Here is a 25643-nt window from a genome sequence, read left to right on the forward strand (position 1 = left end):
CTAGGTTTCTTCCATGTCCTGGCTATTATAAACAGTGCTGCGATGAACATTGGGGTGCACGTGTCTCTTTCAGATCTGGTTTCCTCAGTGTGTATGCCCAGAAGTGGGATTGCTGGGTCATATGGCAGTTCTATTTCCAGTTTTTTATAAACGCATATACATGGAGGCTAAGAAAATAGTACTGATGAGCCTGTTTGCAGGGCAGGAACAGAGAGTCAGACAGAGAGAGCAGACTTATGGGCACAGTGGGGGCAGGAGAGACCGGGCCGAATTGAGAGAGGAGCACTGAAATATATGCATTACCACGTGTAGAACAGCAAGCTAACGGGAAGTTGCTGTGTAACACAAGGAGCTCAAGCTGGCTTGGCTTGACAGCCTAGAGAGATGGGAGGGAGGAGGAGGGGGGAGGCAGGCTCAAGACGGAGGGAACATGTGTGTACCTACGTCTGCTTCATGCTGATGCTTGGCAGGAACCAACACAACACTGTAAAGCAGTTATCCCCCATCAAAAGTAAATGTAAAGAAAAGAATGCTTACTGGTTCTAAGAAATTCACAGACATAAAGTTGATTTACAGATACCAAGTTGAACGCGAGAGAAGTCAAAGTTCACAGTTACAAGTCAAGGTTGGCTTTTCCAGGAACAAGGACAGGGTCACATTAAAAAATACATCAGTCTAGGACTTCCCTGGTGGTCCGGTGACTAAGGGTCCACCTGCCAATGCAGGGTATTTGGGCTCGGCCCTGGTCTGGAAGGATTCCCCGTGCCACGGGGCAACTAAGGCTGTGTACCACAACTACTGAGGCCCGAGCGCCTGGAGCCTGCGCTCTAGGAACCATCACCGTGAGAAGACCGTGCACCAGGGGACGGCCTCCACTTGCCACAACTAGAGAAAGCTGGCGTGCAGCAACAAAGATCCACTGAAGTGAAAAAAGTAAGTGTTTTTAAAAAATTAAATAAAAACTTAAAAAAATATCAGTCTACTCAGTCACTCTGGCTTGTATCTGTTGCTAGATTACATGTTCACAGCCTACATGCACAGGGTACTTACAGATTCTCTGGAAGGCGTCCCAAAGAACAATAAGTACAAGAAACAAAAAAAGGCCTTAATTTAGCAATTCAGACACGTGATTTGTTGGCTTGGTAGCCTTGCTAGAAGATCTGGATGTTACATTATTGGAATGCTATGCTGTGCTTAGCCACTCAGTCATGTCCAACTCTTTACGACCCCATGGACTGTAGCCCACCAGGCTCCTCTGTCCTGGAATTCTCCAGGCAAGAATATTGGAGTGGGTTACCATTTCCTTCACCAGGGGATCTTCCCGACCCAGGGATTGAACCCAGGTCTTCTGCACTGCAGGTGGATTCTTTACTGTCTGAGCCACAAGGGAAGCCCAACGTTATTGGAATATTATCTAATAACGCTTGCTAGCATTTTCCAGTGTTTAAATATTCACTGCAGGCTATGGTTCTTGGTAAATAGCTTCCCAGCTTAATATTTCTTATTAATCAAGTAATTTAGATATCTATAATAATGAGTTTTAAGATATGAAGAACGTTGGGTGTATTTTTAGAATAATTTATAACTTTGGAAATTCCCAAAAATTGTAAATTCTTTTTGTGAATCCAAATATTAATATAAGTCTGGAACTTGGAAACCATAGTGGTTTGCTTTCCAGGCATCGCAAACAGACATTTATAATATCACGTGCCCATCATTCCTGCCCTCACCTGGGAGATGCCCTGGGAGACGCCCTTCTCCCCTCCTCCATCACGTGGCCATAGTGGAAGCTTCCCCATCTGTCCCAGGACCACAGGCGATTGGTCCAGAAATGACAGCTGAATTCTTCTCTGAGCTTTTCCAGATTGCCCCTGGGAAACAGTCTATAGCTGCCTGATGGCAAAAGCTGTACACGATATAAAGAGCACAGAGAAGCCTCTAGGAAAGGCATGGAGAGAAAGGGAAAGAGGAAGATGGTCAGGGACTGAGTTCCTGCTGTCTGTGAATCTGCCTCCACCTCTGTCTTTCCCTTGGGTTGATGGTCCTATCCTGGTTTCCTCCTCTTTGCTTGAGCAGTTCAGGCTGGATTCTGCTTCTTACAACCACAGGAAGTTCCGATTAATATAGAGAGTGAATTTATTTAATCACAATGTGGTTGGTATATTTGACCTATGAAAAGAGGTAATCATAATAGCTAACCTAACAATAATAGTGATTTGTTTAATAGCAATGCCTATGGGAGCTGGAACACAGTAACACCAAGTATTAATGCCTTGGGGTAAACTATGAGAACTCGAGGTTAGCAGGGTAAGCTCCAGGCTCCCTGAGCATTCCGTCTTCCTTCTTCGAAACAGGACTTGGAGCCAAGTTACATGTTGGGGTTACAGCTCTCACCTGCACCGCTGTGTCCCCAGGGTCTCACACAGCGTTGGACAGACTGCAGTTGCTCCGTAAATATTTCTAGAGTGAAGACAAGTAAACACACGAGCACAGAAAAGTGTGAGGGGTCCAGCATGTAGACAGGGAAGAGGTGGAACTGGGAACTGGATGCAGATGTCTGATTGGAAAGGGGATGGAAGCAGGCACGTGCACTGATCAAACGGAGCAAAGCTCAGACAGCAAGACAGTACCAGCTGCCTGAGGCCCCGGGACCGCGCTCTTAAGACGGGACATGCAAGTGCTGCCCAGACAGTTTTCCCTGACTCCACACCATTTGGACCAGCCCTCGGGGCCAGGCCCCTGGGGGTCCAGGCCCCTGTGGGTCCAGACCACGGTGGGTCCAGGCCACGATGGGGTCCAGACCACGGTGGGGTCCGGGCCACGGTGGGGTCCGGGCCATGGTGGGGTCCGGGCCACTGTGGGTCCAGGCCACGGTGGGTCCAGGCCACGGTGGGGTCCGGGCCATGGTGGGTCCGGGCCACGGTGGGGTCCGGGCCACGGTGGGGTCAAGGCCACGGTGGGTCCAGGCCACGGTGGGGTCCGGACCATGATGGGGTCCAGGCCACAGTGGGTCCGGGCCACGGTGGGGTCCGGGCCACGGTGGGGTCCGGGCCACGGTGGGGTCAAGACCACGGTGGGGTCCGGGCCACGGTGGGGTCCGGACCATGATGGGGTCCGGGCCACGGTGGGTCCGGGCCACGGTGGGGTCCGGACCATGATGGGGTCCAGGCCACGGTGGGTCCGGGCCACGGTGGGGTCCGGGCCACGGTGGGGTCCGGGCCACGGTGGGTCCGGGCCACGGTGGGGTCCGGGCCACGGTGGGTCCGGGCCACGGTGGGGTCCGGGCCACGGTGGGTCCGGGCCACGGTGGGGTCCGGGCCACGGTGGGTCCGGGCCATGGTGGGGTCCGGGCCACGGTGGGGTCCAGGCTGCTGTGGGCTCCAGTAAATCTCCTTTCGGGAGGTGGAGGAACTCTTCCCTCAGCTTCCAACTCCAACCCACTGCACGTTGAATTGGACCAGGGAACCAACAGAAGGGCAAACAAACTCTGCAAACAAATCCCCTTGGGTTCACTTGAAAGCAAAAGCCACAGAAGGGCAGGATGGATGCTGAGGTTGGAATCAGCTGCCTAGTGGCCTCTTAGTGACAGAATTAAGAGAACTGACAAAAAAATGTCTGGTAATTTTAAATATGGAATTTCAGCTTAAGTGAACTTTTTTCACACACATGCTGAAGTTGATTGGCTTAGGTTGGAGGGTGTAGAAAGTAGATAAGCAGCTTCAGCAGATTGGAGATGAAGGAAGATATGTTTTAAGGCTGAGACCTAGACAGAGGCTGGGTCTTAGTGTATGCCACTCTAGGGGGTATGTACCTTATCCCTTACAAATCTCCTACTGAAAATGTGGTATGGGGCAAGCAAGAACACAACCATCTCTCAAAATAGAGTCTAGGGGCCCAGACCTACTGAACCAGAATCTGCACTTTACAATAGCCTCAGAGTACTTGAATTCACAGTAAACTTGGAGAAGCGATGTTCTAAGAAACATGGACTTGTTAAAATTTTGTCTGGGAAAGTGCCATAAATACATATGTGTTTCAGAAAGGAGAGGGAAGATTAGGGAACTAGTATGGAAGCAAAGACCGGTTTAAAAAAAAAAAATGATGGTTTAGGCATGAAATGATCTGGGCTTGACCATCAAGGTAAGATGAAACAAACCATCTAGAATTAATATATATTTTAGAGTAGAATCACTGGAGCTTGGTGATACGTCTGATAAGAGATCTGGAAGTGAGAGAGGGAGGAGAGGAGGTGGGTTGGTAGGTAGGTTGTCTCCCAGGCAGACCGATGGAGCAAGTGGTGGTCCACCCCTCTCTAAGCTCAAGAATACTGAGACAAACAAAAAGCACAGAAAGGAAGAATTATCATTTTAGTTTTGAACATATTAACACCTAAGTATACTGTGAAGAAAGTGGAAACAGTGGTTGGAGAACCTCACAGATTACTGTGAAAGCTAGATAAAGTATTGTAGCAAAAAGACATGGAAAGCCATAAAACACTATATAAATACAGTAAATAGTTTTCAAACAAATTGTAGCTTTTCCGTCTTGGTGCTCTTTTAAATTATTATTCTGATTTTGTGAAGGGAAGAAATGATTCAGAGGCATAATTATTGTCCTTGTGAAATCCTCATTTGGAGCCTAACAGTGGATATGAAATTGAAAGAGCAGAGATGAAGGCGAGAAGTAAGAAACCTGGAAGATGGGGAAGAGTAAATGGATGGTTTAGTGATGACTGAAAGAGGTAATGTGAACGCAACCACAAGTCACTGATAGTATGCAGTACAGATCTACACTGTTTATCACGGTAGCAACTAGCTACATGTGGTTAAAGTATACGAAGTGTCACTCATCAAACTGAGATGTGATGTGAACAAAAAAATATGTACTGGAATCCAAAGGCTTGATACTAAATAAAGAATGTAGCATATTGTTAACACTGATTTCACCTGTAGCATTTTGTATTTGTAGCTTGCATTTATGTCTTGTGTTGTATTTCCATTCGACAGCACTGGTGTAGAACATGACCATGGGGACTTCCTCGGTGGTCCAGTGGTTAAGAATCCACCTTCCAAAGCAGGGCGTGTGAGTTTGATACCTGGTCGGAGGAACTAAGATTCCACGGGGCAACTAAACTGATGAACTACAACTGGAGTCCATGAGCCACATCGAAAAGATTCCTACTCTTTGCTGCCATCAAGATCCTGCGTGCTGCAACTAAGACCTAACACAGCCAAACACATAAACAAACCTTAAAAAAGAAAAGAATATGGCTATGAAACTGCCTGATACTGAGTCCTTATTTCTTGCCCCTCATTTACACACACGTCCCCTGTGTCACATAGACTGGCTCTCCAGACACTCCTGGCTCCACCTTGATTCCCCGTTTGCACATTGCTTAGCACGAGAAAGCAGGGTAAGTAATGGAAGGAGCTGGTCTCTGATTGCATGATTCTTTTGGACAGATCTTCCCACACGGCCTGTCCTTTGCCACGAGTGGTCTCTTGAAACAGGTTCCAGATGCTAGGATTGGAAGTAAACCTTAAGATAATCCAACCCTACACCTTTCATTTATGAATAAAAAAAATCCAGAGGTCCAGAAAGGCCAGTAAGTACACCTAAATTATGTTTTTTCCACTACCCAACACTTTCCTTCCAGAGGGGCTAGTGGACCTAAAGCAGAGTTTTATCTTCAAAACCACATATTTGCACAAAGACGTGGGAGGAGATGCAATGCCAACTTGAACTCTTCCTCGAAGATAAGAGAAGAGCTGAAGGGATTCATTTTATGAATCTTCTGTTTTATAAAATGAGTAGGAAGACAAGTCATCTGGAATCAGTTTGCTTGGAAGAAGATAAACTAAGGATTTGCAGAGCATAAAAGACACTTAGGGAAAACACAGGGAAATGGAAAAGGATTCAACGAGAGATGAACCAGGTTTCCAGGCGGCAATGAAGGCTTTGTCTCTAACCATACATCACGGTGAGTGGTGTCCAAATAGAAAACGTTATCAAAAGAAGCATGTGGAAGGCTTACAGTCCTGTGTTCCCACCGCTAAAAGTAATTGTTCATGGCTGGTAGCAATTAATTTGGTTATAGGCTTGGAAAACATGTGATACTTCTGTGATCCATCACAGTAGTTCAGTTTCATAATCGGACCATCTTTCCTCTGGCCAGATGGAATTTTTAAAATATAGGGTGTATTAGGTTCTGGAGCTGCTGTAACAAAGTACCACAGGCTGGGTGACTTAAAACCACAGAAATTAATCGTCTCACAGTTCTGGAGGCTAGAATCTCAGATCAAGGTGTTGGCAGGGTTGCGTTCCCTCTGCAACCTGAAAGAGACAATCCTTCCTTGTGTCTTCCTGTTTCTTGTGGCTCACTGGTGTCCTGGCATCCTTTGACACGTGGCTACAACACTTTAATCTCTGCCTATGTTGTCACATAATGTTCTCCTCTAATGCATCTGTATCTGTGTGCCTCTTCCCCTCTTCTTAGGGACCCCAGTCATATTGGATTAAAGGCTCACCCTACTCCTGTAGGACCTCATTGTAAGTAATTATAACTGCAACAAACCTATTTCCAAATAAGGTCACATTCTGAAGCACTGGGGGTTAGGCTTTTGAGAATCTTTTTGGAGGATAAAATTCAACCATAACATTAGGTATTCCTTCTTTGTACACACAGTACATTTGAATTAAATGTTTACCTAAAACTTTGGGTCCACGCAAGATATCGTAAAGCCATTTCTCTACCCTCCTCCCTGCCTAGTAAAGTTATAAACTCTGAAAATTTAAAAAAAAAAAAAAAAGAGGCAACAAAAGCAGAACTCTAAAAGGTGACAAGAAGGTGGCAAACTGGTTTGGGACCCCAGAATCTAGAGGAAAAACGCATCAGCAGCATGTCTCACATTCCTCCACCCAGAAAAGGATGATTCAGACTCAACATTCCCTGACCTCAAGGTAGCACAGGAAGATAGTCTAGGTAGGCTTAATCCTCCTGAGGGTCAAAAACCTTCTGACAACACCAGCTGAACCTCCGGTCCCTCTAGAGCAGGGAACTGGTTGAGTGCTTCACTCACAATCAATGGCCAGGACGAGTGCTCTCCTTTCTGGCAGGGCCTTACCTCCCCCCTCCTAAAGATGCCGAGGGGGTCCAGCAGCTCAAAGATGGGTCTCATCACAACAAGCCTGGCCAGAAGTCTCACTGTCTCCCCAGGCCTGAGACTCCCTCCCCTGCCCAGAGACACAGGGGCGGCCAGTGGGCACCATTAGGGGAGATCCTGCCACCACAGGCTCCTGGCCTGAGAAATGTTCTGCATCTCCCACAGCAGGAATTGTAATGCCATCACTGCAGGAGCCTGACCAAGGAAGCCTCTTTGATATGAACCTGAGACTCCCATCCCCTACAAAGAGCAACCTCGTAGTGCAGGATGGAGAAAACTCTCCCACTCCTTAGGCAGTGTCAGTAGGGATTCAGGGGGCCCCAGTGGCACCAGATAAGCCAGAAGACCAAAATAACCCCACAAACTCTTTAAAAATTAAACTGACATTGGGACCACAGCCCATTTAAATGTAGGTGGGCTCTACGCATAAACCTAAACAGAGTGACCACATGCTAAATTACAAGAGTTTAGTAGGACGCAGAGTTTCTGGACATAACAGACAAAATGTCCAGGATACAATAAAATAAAATTACTTGTCATACTAAGAACCAAGAAAATTGCAACTTCAATGAGAAATGACAGTCAATTGATGCCAACACTGAGATAAATTGGATGCTGGGATAATCTGACAAGGGTTTTAAAGCGGCTGACATAAAAATACTTCCACAATCAAGTACAAATTTTCTTGGCCTGAATAAAAAATTAGAAACTATCATCCAAGAAAGAGAAGTTATTTTTAAAAGTATCAACTGTAAATTATAGAACTGAAAAATACAATAACAGAAATTTTTTAAAAATCTGCATGGATTTAATAGTGGAGCAGAAATGACATAGAATAGAATCTATGGATTTGCAGACCAAAAAAATCCCTGAATTTTTGCAATCTGACAATGCAAAGAAAACTTAGAAGAAAAAAAAAAAGACGAGAACCTAGGAATCTGTGGGTCAATAGGAAAATATTCAACATTTGCATCCTCAGAGTTCAAGAGGGAAAAGAAAAAGAGATTGAAGGTGAAAATAATATCCAAAAAAATACTGAAATCTTTCCTAACTTGGTGAAAGACACAAACCTATAGATTCCAGAAGCTGAGCAAATCCGAAATAAGATTTCTTTCCCAAAGAAATCCATGCCAAGACATCATTATTAAATTTCTGAAAACTAAAAACAAGGGGAAAAAAATCTTAAAAGCGGCTGGAAGCAACATATTATCAATAGAGAAATGCCTATTTGAATAACAACAGATTTCTCATCTGAACCCATGGAAGCCAGAAGAAAGTGCTACAACAATTTCCATACATTGAAAACAAGAACTGTCAACTACAAAATTTTTATTTGGCTATATTAGTTTACTAGGGAAGTTGCATTAAACTGAGTGGTTTACAACAACAGAAACTTATCCCTTGCAATTCTGGAGGGCAGAAGGTCAAAATCAAGACATAGATAAGGCTGTACAGCCTCTGAGTTTTAGAGAATAATTCATTCTTTGCTTCTCCCAATTTCCGGTGGCTCCAGGCATTCCTAAGCTGCAGTCTCTTCCTCTATCTTCACATCTGTCTCTCTGTCCCTTTTCTGTCTCTTACAAGAATAATTGTCATTGAAGGTAGGTTTCACGTGAATGATTTCATCTCACAATGCTTACCTTAATTATTAATAATCTGCAAAATGTTTTTTTCCAAACTGAGCGACATTCACAGATCCTGGGTATTAGGACATAAACATACCTGTGAGGACCACCATTCAACCCGCCACACTGGCAAAACGATCCTTCATGAATAAAGGGGAAATAATGACATTCTCATAAGGAAAAAAAAGTAAAATATTTTGTTACTAGCAGATCTATCCTTAAAAATCAAAGGACATTTTTCAAACAAAACTGAAATTAGAAAATGAACAAAGTTTTCTTCTTCCTCAGAAGCAAGAACCACAGAGACAAGAAATATAGGTACATACAGTAAGCTATCATTTACTTCATGAATTTTGTGAATTATATTTGATGATTAAAACAAAATACACAAACCACCAGATATTTACTGCAATGATATTTAAAAGGAAGGAAGGAAAATGAACCTAAATGCAAGTGAGGTTCCCATACGTCGCTCACAAAGGTAGAATGTTGATACCAGTAGCTGTTATCAATTACATATGTATCATATTGTACCCAGAGCAGCCCTTCTGAAAGCCCCACAAAGACACCCCAAAACACTATAAATAAATATAAAAAAATGTAATTCTAAATATGTTCACGTGACTCATAAGAAGGCAAAAAAAGAGAAACATGGGAATGGGAACTAGAGGAAACAAACCAAAGGGGAAAAAAAGTAAATAAAACACAGGGCAATTCTATCATATCACTAACTACTACGACATAAATTATTTAAATACATCAATCAAAAAACAGAGAATAAATAGTTGATTGAAAAAATAACCCAACTTTAAGCTGTTTACAAAAAACTCACTTCAAATTCAATATAGGTCAGTTGAAATTTTTAAAAAATAGTAAAAGATATCAGGCAAACATCAATTTAAACAGTAATAAAAGAGCAGGGGTGACTTTATATATGTGATAAAATTGTACAGAAGTAAATGTACACATAAAAAATCCAAGTACAAGTTGAGGAATCTGAGTAAGGCAGGTGGGCCATAGCCATAATCAGTATCTGGGTTGTGATATTTAACTAGAGTTTTGCAAAGTATATTCATTAGGAGAAAGAAATTAATAAAAGACACATAAGTTCATTCTATAATTTCCTACTGTTGTATGTGAATCTACAATTATCTCCATGAAATTGTCAATTAGAAAAAAAGTTTCCCTCAAAATGAAACAAACCTACAGAACTGAAATGAGTATTCTTGTAGCTCAAGTTTAGAACAAGATGGCAAGAGTCTGTGTTTACTTTCTCTCCTTTTATTTAAAAAGTCATACAAATCATATGGAGTTAACATTTATCTATTGCTTATATGCAGCATCACTAAGAAAACATTTTTACTTTAAAAGTAAGCCTCTTGATAAACAAAATAACAATGACATTATAAAGTATAACTGTCTTTGTGAGACAGATGAGTTCCAGTGACATTATTAATAAACAGACCCAGAAAGAGAAGCTGAAAAGAAGCCCAGTCTGTGAGGATTTCTCAGGCTCCTATCACATCACTAATTTTGTCTTAAAGGACTCAGATCAACACTTGCTACCTATACCTGATAAAGAGTGAAAGATTAATATCTGCTTCTGTGTAATGCACTAAAATACAGATATCCGTTTTTTATTCATGACATGAACCCAGTCCTGTTTTTTCTCCAGGCATAATTCATGATTGAGCACCATCTTCACTTCGAATCTAAATTAATGGGAAGCTAGTGATAGTTTTGCTTATGAATATTGACACAATCTGTTCTACATGGCAAGTAGCTAAATCTGTAGTATCACTTTATGGGATTTTGTCTCTTTAAATTATTACCCTATTTAAATTACAGTATTAACACAAGCGTATAACTAAAAATACTCTAAAGATGTAAATAAAATAAACCCTGAGAAAAATGTGTGCTGTCATTACTAATGAGAGAGCCTGCCTTTGGGAAATGTTATTTACATTAATGCACAGAATGAATGAGAGACAGTGAACCAAGAAATAAATCCACATGGGCCTCACTAGAAGGACATGTGCAGTAGGTCAGGGAGTCCCCACCCCAATGCTATGGACTCCTCAGTACAGCCTGAAACTACTCCACAGCCAAGGAGCAGGACTGTCCAAGGGAGAGATGGCAAGTCTGCATTTTGCTTTTCTTCACTTAATTTTGATGTATATGTTCTACTGAGAAAAGTAGAGAAATCAGCATACTAAATCAGAGTCAGCAAAGTTTTTTCTGGAAAAGTACAGTCAGTTCCTATTTTGAGAATTGGGGTCAAATGATCCCTCTTGACACTATTCAACTCTCCTTGAAAGCTGCCACAAAAGTGAAAGCGCCAGTTACTCAGTTATGTCCAACTCTTTGGGACACCATGGATTGTAGCCCACCATGCTCTTCTGTCCATAGAACTCTCCAGGCAAGAATACTGGAGTGGGTAGCCATTCCCTTCTCTAGGGGATCTTCCTGACCCAGGGATCAAACCTGGGTCTATCCCATTGCAGGCAAATCCCTTACCATCTGAGCAAGCATGAAAGCTGCCATAGACAATGTGTAAACAAGCAGTTGAGACTGTATCCAATGAAACTTTACTTACAGATGCTGAAATTTGAATTTCATAAAATGTGCACATGTCATGAAATGTGGTCCATGTGATTTTTTCCAGTCATTTAAAAATTTTAAAAAAACCACAGTTAGGTCTCAGACTGAACAAAAATAAGTGGTAGGCAGGCCTGTCCTGCAACCTGGATTTGCTGACTCCTGTGTGAAGTTATCAATGATATTAATATTTCCTTCATGAGTAATGATGATAATTTATTTAATATTGCTTCAGATCAACCAGAAGAACTCAGTATCCATTATAACTACCCCCCCCTTTTTGAGTTAATATTGTCAAAATAGCTCAAATTTCTGTGCAACTTGAAAGTTAAAGATAGAAAAGACTGAAATAAACCTGTCTACGTAAATGTTGTTTCCCAAACTCCCTAACTGTGTACATACTGCTATATTTAAAATGGTTAACTAACAAGGACTTACTGTATAGCACAGGGAACTCTGCTCAAAGTTATGTGGCAACTTGGATGGGAGGGGGTTTTCAGGGAGATTGGATATATGTCTAAGTATGGCTGAGTTACTCTGCTGTGCGCATGAAGCTATCACAACATTAACTGGCTATGATCCAACATAAAATAAAGAGCTTCAAAAACAAACACAATTAAAAAAAAGAATAAAGAAAAAATGTTAATAACAAAGAAATCTGTCTATACATGCAGCGTGGCCTACCAAGGCAGCATCTAAAGTCTCTGAATGACAAACAAGAGGTATTTAGTGCGTAAGTCAATTTAAGGAACTCCACTGACAAATTTAATTCTATTCAGTTCATTGTATTTGTATCGCTGAAGTTACTGCATAATGTATGATGGTCCATTTTATGTAATGGAACTTTAAATGGTGTTGGTTTAATTTGAGTAGCTTTTTAATTAAAATAAACCAACATTTGCTGTTTATTGCCTAACAAAATAAATTGTGAGTGAGCATTATACATGAATATGAAAATATGGATAATTTAAAGATGACTCAAGATCTTCTCCCATATATTTTCTCTTAATGAAACACAAATGAGGCTTTAAACTATTCTGTGTAACCATGGAATAGGGCTTAAGCTATCTCTTTATGCTACTTTAGGTAAATATAGTACCTTCTCAGGTGGCACTAGTGATAAAGAATCCGCCTGCCATTGCAGGATACGCAAGAGACGCAGGTTCAACCCCTGGGTCAGGAAGATTACCTGGAGGAGGGCATGGCAACCCACTCCAGTATTCTTGCCTGGAGAATCCCATGGACAGAGGAGCCTGGCGGATACAGTCCATACGGTTACAAAGAGTCTGACATGACTAAAGCGACTCAGCACGCATGCAGCGCAGGTCAATGTTTAACCTTGAGAGAAGGAATTCAAATCACCAATGCAATCTCATCTGCAGCTAAATGGCCTAGATAAACTAAAAATCCCAACAAGTAGGGGATGACAGAGGATGAGGCGGCTGGATGGCACCACTGACTCAGTGGACGTGAGCACGAGCAGGCTCAGGGAGTTGGTGACGGACAGGGAGGCCCTGAGTGCTGCGGTCCACGGGGTCGGGCATGGCTGAGCCCCTGAACAGACTGACTGAGGGGGCTTGTGATCACTGAAAAGCCATTTGGTTTTCTGTTAACAGAATTCATATTATTGAATCCAAAAAGGTATTCGACAAGCACTTATTGAATGCCCACTATGATCTGGACAGAGTTACAACACAGCTGAGCTCTCTCCATATAGATTTTCTTCTAGTCTAGAAAGAGGCAGATAATAAGCAACAATCAGACAGCTTATCATATGGTGATGAATACTACTGAGAGGGGTAAGATAATATGGTATAGGGGTAGCCACTATTTTCTATAGAATAGTCAAGAAACAGATTCTGCAGAAGTGATGCTTGAACATAAATGAAGTGAGGGGGCAAGCTGTGTGAATGTTTGGGAGAAGAGCATTCCCAAACGGAGAGAGCAACAGACACGAAGGCCAGAGATGGGAAGATGCTTCGAAGTCTTCAGGAACTGCAAGGAGACCACCGAGGAGATAGAACCGTGAGCGGGTGGTGCAACTCCACAAAGACAGCGTTTTTCTTTACTCTGGTCACTTATTCTCTGCACACGAGACAGTGTCTAGCACACAGTAGCACTAAGTAGATACTTGCGAAATGAATGGACAAGTGAACAAGTGTATAAGAGAACAGGGAGGGAAAAGCAGGTGTACATCGCATCAGGCATCATAAATCATTGTAAGAACTCTGGATTTTACTTAAGTAAGAAGAGTAGACACCAATGGGCTCCGAGTAGAGAAGTGTCAAGAGTCTGCGGGATTTTTAAAGGATCACTTGATTTCCAGTTGACTAAACCGTAGGAGGAAGGACGGAAGCAGGAAGAGGAGTATTTCAATAATAAATAGCACTGAGAGAAGTATCAGCAGATGTTGTGCAACAGTTATTTAAGATCTGAGTTATACAGGGATGTATAAAACTGGAGTGGTGATACACATTAAACATGGGGTCAGAGCTGTATAGTGAAGAATTGGGCGAGCTGAGAATTCCAACCAGATTTTTACCGAAGTGGGAGTGCAGCAGGTGATCTGAGTTTCGGTGCTGTGAATTTAGATTCTTGATCAGCCACACATGGCAAAGACTCTTGAACTCAGCTTAAGCAAGTTCCCATCGAGAATTCTGTCGACATATCCTGCAGCACCCAGTATAGGTCATCGACATGAAGAGAGCCTGAGCAAGGAGGAGGCCAACCAGGAGGTCTCCAAGGTGCCAACTGATAAGGGCTGCAAAAGCATCACTGGAATTACGGCAGGACTGAAACAATTATTTTCATCTAATTCCTCTCAGAGAGACTAGTCTCTAAAGATAGCTAGTGAACCGTTCCCTCCCGGTTCATGATCCTGTGTATTCACCCACCCTTTCTTTAGATCTGGACTGGGCCCGTGACTCGCGTTTTACTAATAAAATGAGGTGGAAATAATCCTGAGTGACTTCAGGGACCAGGCCAGAAGTCTTCCTCTTTCTCTCTTCTTATCTCAGAACACTCATTCTGGGGAAGGCATCAAGTATGTAAGAAGTCCATCCACCCTACTGTAGGCACCATGTGGAGGGCTTTACACCACTCTAAGGCAGCTGTCATTCTTAGACCCTCAAGGCCACCAAGTGACTCCAGTTAAGTAATCAGCTCAGAAACTTCCCTGCTGGTCCAGTAGCTAAGAATCCACCTTATATTATCCCAATGTTTAGGGGACGTGGGTTTGAGCCCTGGTTGGGGAACATGCCATGGAGCAACTAAGTCTGGGCACCACAACCAGAGAGACCCGGCACCATAGCTAAGACCCAAGGCAGCCAAATAAATAATAAGTATTTTTAAATAAGAATCAGCTTACTCAGTCCTGCCTAAATTTAAGATTCATAAAAGTCATGAAAAAAGAAAAGGTCATTGTTTTCAGTTTTGAGATAATTTGTTACACAGCAACAGCTAACTGGAAAAATAGTGTATGTGATTGATAGGAATAATTTAATAAACGCCTTTAGTAGAGGTGGGCTTCCCTGATAGCTCAGTTGGTAGAGAATCTGCCTGCAATGCAGGGGACCCTGGTTCGATTCCTGGGTCAGGGAGATCTGCTGGAGAAGGGATAGGATACCCACTCCAGTATTCTTTGGCATGCCTAGTGGTTCAGCTGGTAAACAATCTGCCTGTAATATGGGAGACCTGGGTTCGATCCCTGGATTGGGAAGACACCCTGGAGAAGGGGAAGGCTACCCACTCCAGTATTCTGGCCTGGAGAATTCCATGGACTGGATAGTCCGTGGGTTGCAAAGAGTTGGACACGACCGAGCCACTTTCACTTGAGTAGCGGTAATATCCCTGTGGGCATAATCAAACGGCCACTGAGGACCATTAACCAACTTCTGAAGGAGAAGGCTGGGTGCAGGCACCTACTCATAGGGCAGCAGAAGAGAGGAGCCTTGCCACCAGCAGTCTTCACACATCTTTCCTTCACAGCACAAAGTGTCCTCCAGTGCGGGTCTCACCCAGGGCCTCTGCCTTTGCTTCTCCAGTCAGGAGACTCATGCAGAAGAAAAATAAATCAGGCATCAGGATGCTGCTCTTGGAACAACGGATTAGCACCGGGAGAGTAGATATCTCTACAGAATAATTCCTCCATTTAGTCATTTGAGGTTGAAACTAGATGTCTGAGATGAAAACATGATTTTTGAAATTGCTGGAAGGACAAAATTCTGAGTTCTCTTTAACAAGAGCTTGTATCGTGTTTTTTCTTATTGGTTTAAGCTGGAAAATACTAAGAAACGGCTATTGGTTCCCATATACAAATGCTGTACGTACTTTCATTCTCAATACAGGAAATATGACATGATCACAAAGTGATCTGGCAATCTTCCTCTAAGATTTCAAGGAGCAGGCATATTTTATGATTTTCTAAGTTCCTTCCAAGACATCCTTCAGCAAAACTAGTTAACCTTTGCTTTTTTTCCCTCACTTATGGGCTCCAGTGTGTAGAAATGTTATTAGTATATACTATCGTTTGGCCTGGAAAATGCTATTTTAGAAGATAAAAGATAGAAAATTTCATTTAATCTTTGTTCACAAGGACAGTAATACTTAACAGTAGCCAACTTTTAAGGTATGTTCGTTTATGGCAAGCACTATGCTAAATTAGTCTTGTAAATATCATGTGAACACTATAAGGTAGGTTTTATTATAATTTACATTTTATGTATTACAACACTAAAATTTAGAAAGCTTTAATTATTCACTCAAGGTTAAACAGAAGTGCTGATTCCTAAGTCTTTGTTCTTAAAACACTACACTATGTATCATCGCGTGCTTGTGTGCCAAGTTGCTTCAGTCATGTCCCACTCTTTGCAACCCTGTGGACTGTAGTCCACCAGGCTCCTCTATCCATGGGATTCTCCAGGCAAGAATACTGCAGTGGATTGCCATGCCCTCCTCCAGGGGATCTTCCAGACCCAGGGATCGAACTCTGAATCTCCTGCAGCTCTGCACTGCAGGCGGATTTTTTACAGCTGAGCCACCAGGAAGTCCACGATAGATCATCACAATAAGGCAAGTCCTTCCTCACTACAAGAATTTATCAAGAAAAATTTCCAACCCTAAAATGATGGAGTTTTTTAAGTTTAGAGAAACACTATGTCAGTCTTCAAAATATGAAAGATAAAATACATTTGTATAAATTGTTTATTATCAACACTAGAAACTATGGAAATGATTTTATAATAGATTGCCATCACATAATACCATATGTAATTGAAGAAGAATTTCTATTGATCAAAACCACAAAAGAGTTCACTATCCAGAAAGCATTTAACAGAACTATTGTACTCTTGAGATAAATAGAGAAAAACACTAAAATCTTTAAAAACATCCAAACCCATTTCAATATCACTTGTGATTCTGGCAGACTTCTCTTCATTTATTTGGCCTATAGAAGTTTCACAGTACTGGTGACATGCCCACAAAAAAGAAAAAAAGATAGCTATGATTGAAAATATGGATTTTATTTAAACACTCATAAAAATTCCTATTTCAACACCCAGTATCCTGGGTGTTTTGTTTTGAGATTTTTTTGTGTGGGGGGCCAAAAAACATACATTTACTTCATATGAAAACTGGTAAATTTGGTCATTTCCATTTAAAAGGGTGTTGAGCTAGCCTCTCCGCCTTCCAACTAAATATCTTTGAAGTTAGAAAAGCTTACAACAATGCTGAAAATGAATACAACTGATTTAAGGCCAGCATCTGGAAGAAGTTCCTAGCTATAAAGCTGATGGAACTGGTTGGGGAAAAACCAGAGTGTGATCAACTGATGCTTTGCCCCATGAGAGAGAGCAGTCTCTTCCTGCTAAAAGAGTAGAAGGAGTGGCATGAATACTTCATCCGTTTTCCACTTTTCCCAACTGGGCCTGGAGCAATAAGAAAAATGAGCAAAATTCTCCTGCCCTGCCCTGCATTTCCGGGTTTCCAAAGGAATACCCTTCAAGCACTTTCACAACCATACTGAAATGTGAGCTGCCACAGCATGGTAGGATGAAGACAAGAAGGAGTTCAGCTGGGGGAGCGAGTCGTGGCCGGGCGGGCCGTGCTGCCTTTTATCTCTAGTCCCAAGGAGCAAAGAACTACCGGGGAAGAGCCTGGGCTGCTGTGGCCTGCACTGTGTTCCCCGAATCCACATGTGGAAGCCCCAGAGTCCACTGTGGTTACATTTGAAGACAGGGCTTTTATGGAGATAATTCAGTTTAAATGAGATCATAAGAGAGGGGCTGTGATCCCAGAGGATTCATGTCCTTTTAAGAAGAGACATCAGAGAGCTCTTTTTCTCTCTCCCTCCCTCCCCTCCTTCCTTCTCTCCCTGCCCTCCTTCCTTCTCTCCCTGCCCACCACAGGCATAAGAAGGCAGCTGTTCGTAAGCCAGGAAGAGAGCTTTCACCAGAATGGAATCAGCTGGCACCTCTCTCTTGAACTGGTAGCCTCCAAAAACCATAAGGAAATAAGCTTTTGTGGTTAAGCCACCGTCTATGATATTTATCAGGGCAGCTCAAGCTGACTAAAGGGCACTGTATACAGGAGATCGTCTTGTCGTGTATTTATCACGTCAGCCCTACAAAGAATTAGGCGTTGATGGCAGGAACAGACTCCAGCTCAGTACCCTAAGTGATCCCTGGTATGCAAAGAATTATAGAACTTTAGTGAATAACATTACCGACTACCACAACACATGAGGAAAACTGTCATGTGCGTGAACACAAGATGAAATGCTGTCAATGTGTTAGTCTGAGGCATTCCAAAAAGGAGGCCACAGATTGTCCATAGTTCAACAAGCTTTTTCCAAAAATTATATGGCAGAAAAAAGGATCAAGATACAAAGAACGTTCAGGAGGTAAAAAAAAAAAAAACCAAGGAGGACTTGCTGTACGTGATATTAAGACTCACTATAAAATTAGTAAGCAAGACTAATCTATTTGGTGCAAAGATAAACAAACAGAAGTGAATAGGAATCCCAGAACCAGTACAACATGTGTATGGAAACATGTTACTAAATAGAGCTGACATTTCAGATGAGTGATGAAAAAAGTAGATGGCTGACTTGGTGGAGAAAATGTGAAATTAGGTCCCTATATCACATTATATGTAAATATCAATGCCAGATGGACTGATGATTTACATGTAATAGGCAGAATTTCACAACTGTTAGAACCAATGTAGGAGAGTACCTTTATGACACCAAGATTAATAAAGCAGAACGCAAGTCAAACAAAAGCCTGAATAGCAATGTTAATATTAGACAAAATAAGGGTCAAAGCATAAAAGATAAAGGAACAAAAATATGTAGCAGAAAAAGGAAAAGCAGGAACATATGCACCTAAGAATATAGGCTCAAAAAATGTAGAGCAACAATGGAGAGAAAGAACGGGAAAAATAGATACAACAGCACTTGCCACTGGAATTGAAGATTTCAACGTGTCTCTCTCAGACCAAATAAATTAAACAGCTAAAATGGGGGAAATTGCTATAAAAACTAATTTCTAGATCTATGTAAAAATTGACACAGATTTTTTGTGATAGAGAACACTCACAAAATTAACTATATCAAGTAACAAAATGAAAACCTCAGTAAATTAAAAAAATTAATATCAGGACATGAAGGGGATGAGTGAAATAGGTGAGAGAAATTAAGGGGTACACACTCCCCATTACAAAACAGACACTGAAATGAAATGTCCCTCATGAGGAATACAGTCAATCATATTGTAGTGACTGGTGACACAGGGTAAGTGGCATGTTGTGATAATCCTTTTGTGATGTAATAACTGGTGACACAGGGTAAGCGGTGTGTTGTGATGACCCTTTTGTGATGTAATAACTGGTGACACAGGGTAAGCGGCATGTTGTGATGACCCTTTTGTGATGATCGGCATAGAGATACCGAGTCACTGCACTGCACACCTGGGCATAGCACAGGGTCTCAGGCCAATTCTTCAGCAACAAACAATGGCAACTACATGAGGTCGTGCATGTGCCAATTAGCTTGACTGTGGTGATCATTTCACAATACATACATATATTAAATTATGTTGTATGCCTTTAAAAATCACATTGTACAACTAAGTATAATCAATCTACTTGTCAATAATACCTCATTAAAGCTAGAAAAATTAAATTTAAAAGATTTATATCTTACCTATTGTATTATCTGGACATTAGGGAAAAATTGGAGAACAATAACAGAATAAGTTTAAAAGCCATATGAATGTATAGAAATGAAATAATTTGTTACTGAATAGCCCCTTCAAAGGAAAAAATCCTAAGGGAAATCTAAAATTACTAAGAAGTGGAGAACTATGTAAACATTTAATAAAAAGGTTTATGTCATGGCTAAAGTGATATGCAGTAGGAAATTAATAGCCATAAATGCATAGAACAGAAACAAAAAAAATTTTTTTAATTAACAATGAAGGAAGTTGGGAAAAAGAATAGCAAAGAAAACCCAATGACACTAGAAGGAAGGCAATACTTAAAAATAAATTAAATGATAAATAAAAACACACCAAAAGAATCATGAAGATTAATAAAGTCAAAAGCTAGAATATTGAAAACTTTAATAAGATAGGATGCTGACAAGATAATTAAACATTCCATTCACTTATGAATGTGGAACCAAAGTTAATTAAACAGATGAGAGAACAAAACCTTCTGGCTAATGTGATCAACAATATTATAAAAAGAAAGTCATGAATAAGTAGGGTTTAGTCCAGTAATGCAAGAATGTTTCACATCAGGAAATCTATCAGTGCAATACACCATAGCACCATAGTGAGGAATTAAAGAATTATGATTATTTCAATAGATGCTAGAAAGTAATGGTAAATGCTTATTATCAATTTTTTATTCAAACACCCAAAAAACTAGAAATAGATAGAAATTTCCTAAATTTGTAAATATCTATATATTTTTAAAACAGTAACAAGCATTATACCAAAATGGAAAAACCATAGACACATTTTAATTAAGGTGGTAATAAAAAAAGAATGCTATTACCACAACTATCAAATATAGGACTAAAGTCTTATCCAATGGTATATGCAAAGTGAAAGAAATAAGAAGTATAAGCATTATTTCTCAGACAATTATTTCTATTGAAAACACAGATGAATCAACAAATACTTAAATTAATAACAGAGTACAGCCAGGTTGGTAGATATAATGTCATTCTTCTAACTCTTTTATACTGTTGATGGGAATGTAAATTGGTGCAGGTACTATGGAAAACAGTATGGTTGTTTCTCAAAAATCTAAAATAGAACTACCATAGGACCCATAAATTCCACTCTGGGGTATATATCCAAAAACAGAAAAACACTAATTTGAAAAGATACATGCACCTCCATGGTTCATAGCAGCACTATTTACAACAGCCAAGACATGGAAGCAACCTAAGTGTCCATCTGCAGAAGAATGGAAAAAGATGCAGTACATGTATACAATGGAATATTACTCAGCCATAAAAAAGAATGACATCTTGCCATTTGCAGCAACACAGATGGACGTAGAGGGCACTATGTTAAGTGAGATAAGTCAGACAGAGAAAGACAAGTACTGTATGGTATCACTTACATGAGGAATCTGAACAATATAACAGAGTACTAGTGAAAATAACAAAAAAAGAAGCAGACTCACAGATACAGATGACAAACTCATGCTTACCAGAGGAGGAGAAATTTAAGGGTAGGGGAAGGGGAGGTGCAAACTGTCAGCTATAAGATAGGATCAAGGATTATTGTACAACCCAGGGAACATGGCCAATATTTATAATAACTATAAATAGAAAGTGACCTTTAAAAACTGTATAAAAAATTTAAAAATTTAAGTCATTCCTCTATACCAGCAATAACCAAATAGATAAAGATACAGACTATAAGTACTGCAAGGAAAAATAAGACATCTGTGCAAAATAGCAATTAAAAATATAAAGTATGTATCAAGATCCAACAGGGAAAGACAATTTTTCATTTTTAAAATTAGAGAGGATGAAAGCTGTGGGCTGGTTTCAAAAGTGACGGAAGAGCTGAAGAGCACTGGGGTGCAATGAGACCAGCATGAGAAAGATCCCACGCGCCTGCTGAGTAGGGGAGGGGCGGCCCACCACTGGGGAACTGTGGCCAGGAGGGCCCACCCAGAGGGACCTGCAGCCTAAGGAGACAGAGGGAATCACTGGGACTTCTCCCTACACTCTCCACCAATTTCCCACACTGCTTCAGGTCCCCCTATCCAAGCAGGAGGCCAGCTGACACCAGAGCGGAGAAAGCACGTCTTCTAGCACTGGGAGCCAGCTCACGAGGCTGGCCTCCCTGGTCACTGCCAGCTTCCTCTGATCGCCCAGGTCGGGGCAGGCTTCCAGCTCCTGCTAGTATCTTGCTGCTGCTGCTGCTGTTGTTCAGTCGCTCAGTTGTGTCCGACTCTTTGTTACCCCTGGACTGCAGCACGCCAGGCCTCCCTGTCCATCACCAACTCCCAGAGCTTGCTCAAACTCATGTCCATCGAGTCGGTGATGCCATCCAACCATCTCATCCTCTGTCATCCCCTTCTCCTTCTGTCTTCAATCTTTCCCAGCATCAGGGTCTTTTCAAATGGGTCAGCTGTTCACATCAGATGACAAATACTGAAGTTTCAGCTTCAGCATCAGTCCTTCCAATGAGTATTCCGGGTTGATTTCCCTTAAGGTTGATTGGTTTGATCTCCTTGCAGTCCAAGGGACTCTCAGGAGCCTTCTCCAGCACCACAGTTCAAAAGCATCTATTCTTCAGAGCTCCGCCTTCTTTACAGTCCAGCTCTCAAAACCATGCGTGACCATGGGGAAGACCACAGCCTTGGCTTTACAGACCTTTGTCAGCAGAGTAGTGTCTCTGCTTTTCAACACACTGTCTAGATTTGTCATCCCTTTCCTGCCAAGAAGCAATCTCTTCTGATTTCATGGCTGCCATCACTGTCTGCTGTGATTTTAGAGACAAGAAGAGGAACTCTGTCACTACTTCCACCTTTTTCCTTCTATTTGCCATGAAGTAATAGGGCCGATGCCATGATCTTAGTTTATTAAATATTCAGTTTTAGGCTGGCTCTTTCACTCTCCTCTTTCACCCTCATCAAGAGGTTCTTTAGCTCCTCTTCACTTTCTGTCATTAGAGTGATATAATCTGCACATCTGATGTTATTGATGTTTCTCCCACCTATCTTGATTCCAGCTTGTAACTCATCCAGCCCAGCATTTCTCATGATGTGCTCACCATATAGATTAAACAGACAGGGTGACAGCTGACAGCCCTGTTGTATTCCTTTCTCAATCTTGAACCAATCAGTTGTTCCATACAGGGTTCTAACTGTTGCTTCTTGACCCACATACAGGTTTCTCAAGAGACAGGTAAGATGGTCTTGTATTCCCATCTCTTTAAGAGCTTTCCACAGTTCATTATGATCCACACAAAGGCTTTGGCGTAGTCGATGAAACAGAGGTAGATGTTTTTCTGGAATTCCCTAGCTTTCTCTATGATAGCAAAACTTGGCAATTTGATCTCTGGTTCTGGAACTAGAGATCAAATCTTGATGCTTCCCATATCTTTTTTGGTTTTTCTTAACGCTGTCTACATGCATGCTAAGTCACTTCAGTCATGTCTGACTCTCTGGGACCCTATGGACTGCAGCCTGCCAGGCTCCTCTGTCCATGGGGTTCTCCAGGCAAGAATACTGGAGTGGGTCGTCATGCCCATCTCCAGGGGATCTTCCTGACCCAGGAATTGAACTCACGTCTCTCTCCTGCATTGGCAGGGGACAATGGAAAGTGTTTCCGGAGGAAAACACAGTCTGGGAGCACAGTGCAAGGAGACTGTGATTTATCAGTGGAGTATGTGTTAGCTAACTTTTCTTACTTAGCATCTATTAGTCAGGATGGCACACTTAGAGGATTTAACTGAAAGTTTAATGAAGGGACAGAAAAAAAAATTTATACCCCAGATGGACAATGAGAGGATTTGTTACTAAAATTTGAAATAAGATATAGTTTATAATCTATTAAAAATGCAACTCATTTCAAGTCTTCTTCCTCCAGTTAGGAAACTACTTCAACAGTGGTTTGACACTTGTGTTTCCTTAAGTAGCCTGGAGGGGGTTAAGAGCTTTAAAACCAACCAAAAAATAAAATTTAAAAAGCCCTTTGTAGGACACACTATACGAAGTGCTTCCAGTCACTGGTTTCCAATAACTATCAAACAAGAACTCTATTTAAGTTCTTTATTTTTCTTTTTTTATCTTCTTGATGCTGAATTTTTTTTAAAAAATGAATAATTTAGAGAGAGCAGAAGTTGTCATTAGTAAATTTTATTGTTCCTTGTTAAATAACTATACTACTTGGCATAAGGGCATTCATAATAGATAATTTGATTTCACTATAGCTATTCTCAATTTCTGAACAAATGCCTTGGAAAGAGTTATGTGTCAACTTCACAGAAGACACTGTGAATTAAATCGTTTCTATATGCGGGAAAAAACCCAAATCTACTAATATTAATGCTATAAGTAGCAGTATTAGAGCTTTACTCCTCTTCTTGAACTATTTCCTTCTCTATTCTCAAAATCTTGATATTAACTCAGTCAGGTTCCTTGTCTAAATTTACTTTCTACCTGTATCATTGGCTATTATATTGATTTTCAATTTAGAAAAAAATGAAATTAATTTTATAGAGTTTGGTGGTACATGTTCAGGCTTTTCCTATAGAAATTTCACTATATACTCTCTTGGTGAGACTTAAAGTCACTTGGGTCACAAGGACAAAGGAAGTCTCTGGCTCCCTTGGGAGTCTCTTTTTTTCCTTTAGGGAACACTCTCAAATGCCTTTTTCATTGGAAAAAACAATAAATTGATCATTGATTTTTTTAAAAAAACTAACGCAGTATCTTCATTAAATGTTGTAAACTGTCTAAACTCCGAGCCACACTCTTCATCACAAGCTTTCTTTTCATAATTTGATTTGTATAAGAGTAGTTATTGGATATGGACTTTCAGGTGGTACAGTGGTAAAGAATCCACCTGCCAATGCAGGAGACCCTACATCGATCCCTGGGTCAGGAAGATGCCCTGGAGAAGGAAATGGCAAGCTGAACATTTCTTTTAAATATGTTGAATAATTCAACCTTGTAAGTTACTCTCCATCATTATGATGAAAAATTTTACCCAAGATTTTCCTTTATGATATTTCATTGCTTTTCCTCCAAGAAGGGAAATAATTCAATTCTGACTTGAGAGATTCCAAGTAACTCCTTCAACTGTCTCTGCTAGCTACAGAATACAGGAAGAAGTTAAGGTTATTTTCTATTTTACTAGAAATGTATTGTTTTGTGTGTATGTGTTTAAAATATCCTACTAAACACTCTGAGAAGACAGAGAAGCAAATGCTTTGGACAAGGTGTCTCTTTGAATGGTGCCATATCCATTGATGTTTTCAAGGGCACCACAGCCTCGTGGTGGGAAATCACACCCACAGTAAAGCTTTACACATCTCACCCTATCTGTATAAGCAGTCTATTTTTTACTTGATTCTATTATTTCTGACAAATGCACATATATTGTAAAAAGTTATGCGATTGGACTTCAAATACATCTTTAACAATGTTCACTTCAAAGAGCTATCGCCTGGTGTTCCTCAACACAAAAATCAGCAAGGATGATTTTTTATGTACCATACTTAAACAAATGTTTAAATATGTATCTAAGTTCAAGGTCATAGGCTTCTGTGGCTAATAATCAAGTCACAAGTGGAATGAGAGAAGTATTCGCAGCTGCTTCATTCACTTCCAAGGTGATTGTGATGAGCTCAGGGGAACACTGATTCTGTTAAAGATCTTAATAATTTTGAGTGAGTCATAATTTTCATCATCATCATGTGTTATTCAGTGATGTGAGTGGAAATTAAGGAAGCTAAGCCAACAAGCATTGACTTTCATCCTAGAAGATCATGAAAAAGTAGGAGACAGGGGAAGGAAAAACTCGAAGTAAACACAGTCATAAAGCATTTCAGTTTCCTGGAGGGGCAAAAGTTTGGTCTGAATTAGGCTTACAGCAAGGTTCTTCCACTAGGGCCCTAAGGATATTTTGGGCTGGGTAGTTCTTTGCCAGGGGTATCTACTCTGGACATTGTAGAATGTTGAACAGGATCCCTGGTCTCCAGTCAACAGGGGACAATAACAC

At 41.1% G+C, this 25643-nt stretch overlaps 1 non-coding gene across 1 annotated transcript; it reads left to right on the forward strand.

Moving 5' to 3' along the window:
- The first annotated feature begins 14913 nt into the window (after window positions 1-14913).
- TRNAC-GCA (transfer RNA cysteine (anticodon GCA)) lies at window positions 14914-14986 on the forward strand. The gene has a single exon. It is a non-coding gene; the product is annotated as a tRNA-Cys (tRNA).
- The last annotated feature ends 10657 nt before the right edge of the window (window positions 14987-25643 follow it).

The sequence above is a fragment of the Dama dama genome, chromosome 32 (assembly GCF_033118175.1).
Source record: "Dama dama isolate Ldn47 chromosome 32, ASM3311817v1, whole genome shotgun sequence".
NCBI classification, from domain to species: domain Eukaryota; kingdom Metazoa; phylum Chordata; class Mammalia; order Artiodactyla; family Cervidae; genus Dama; species Dama dama.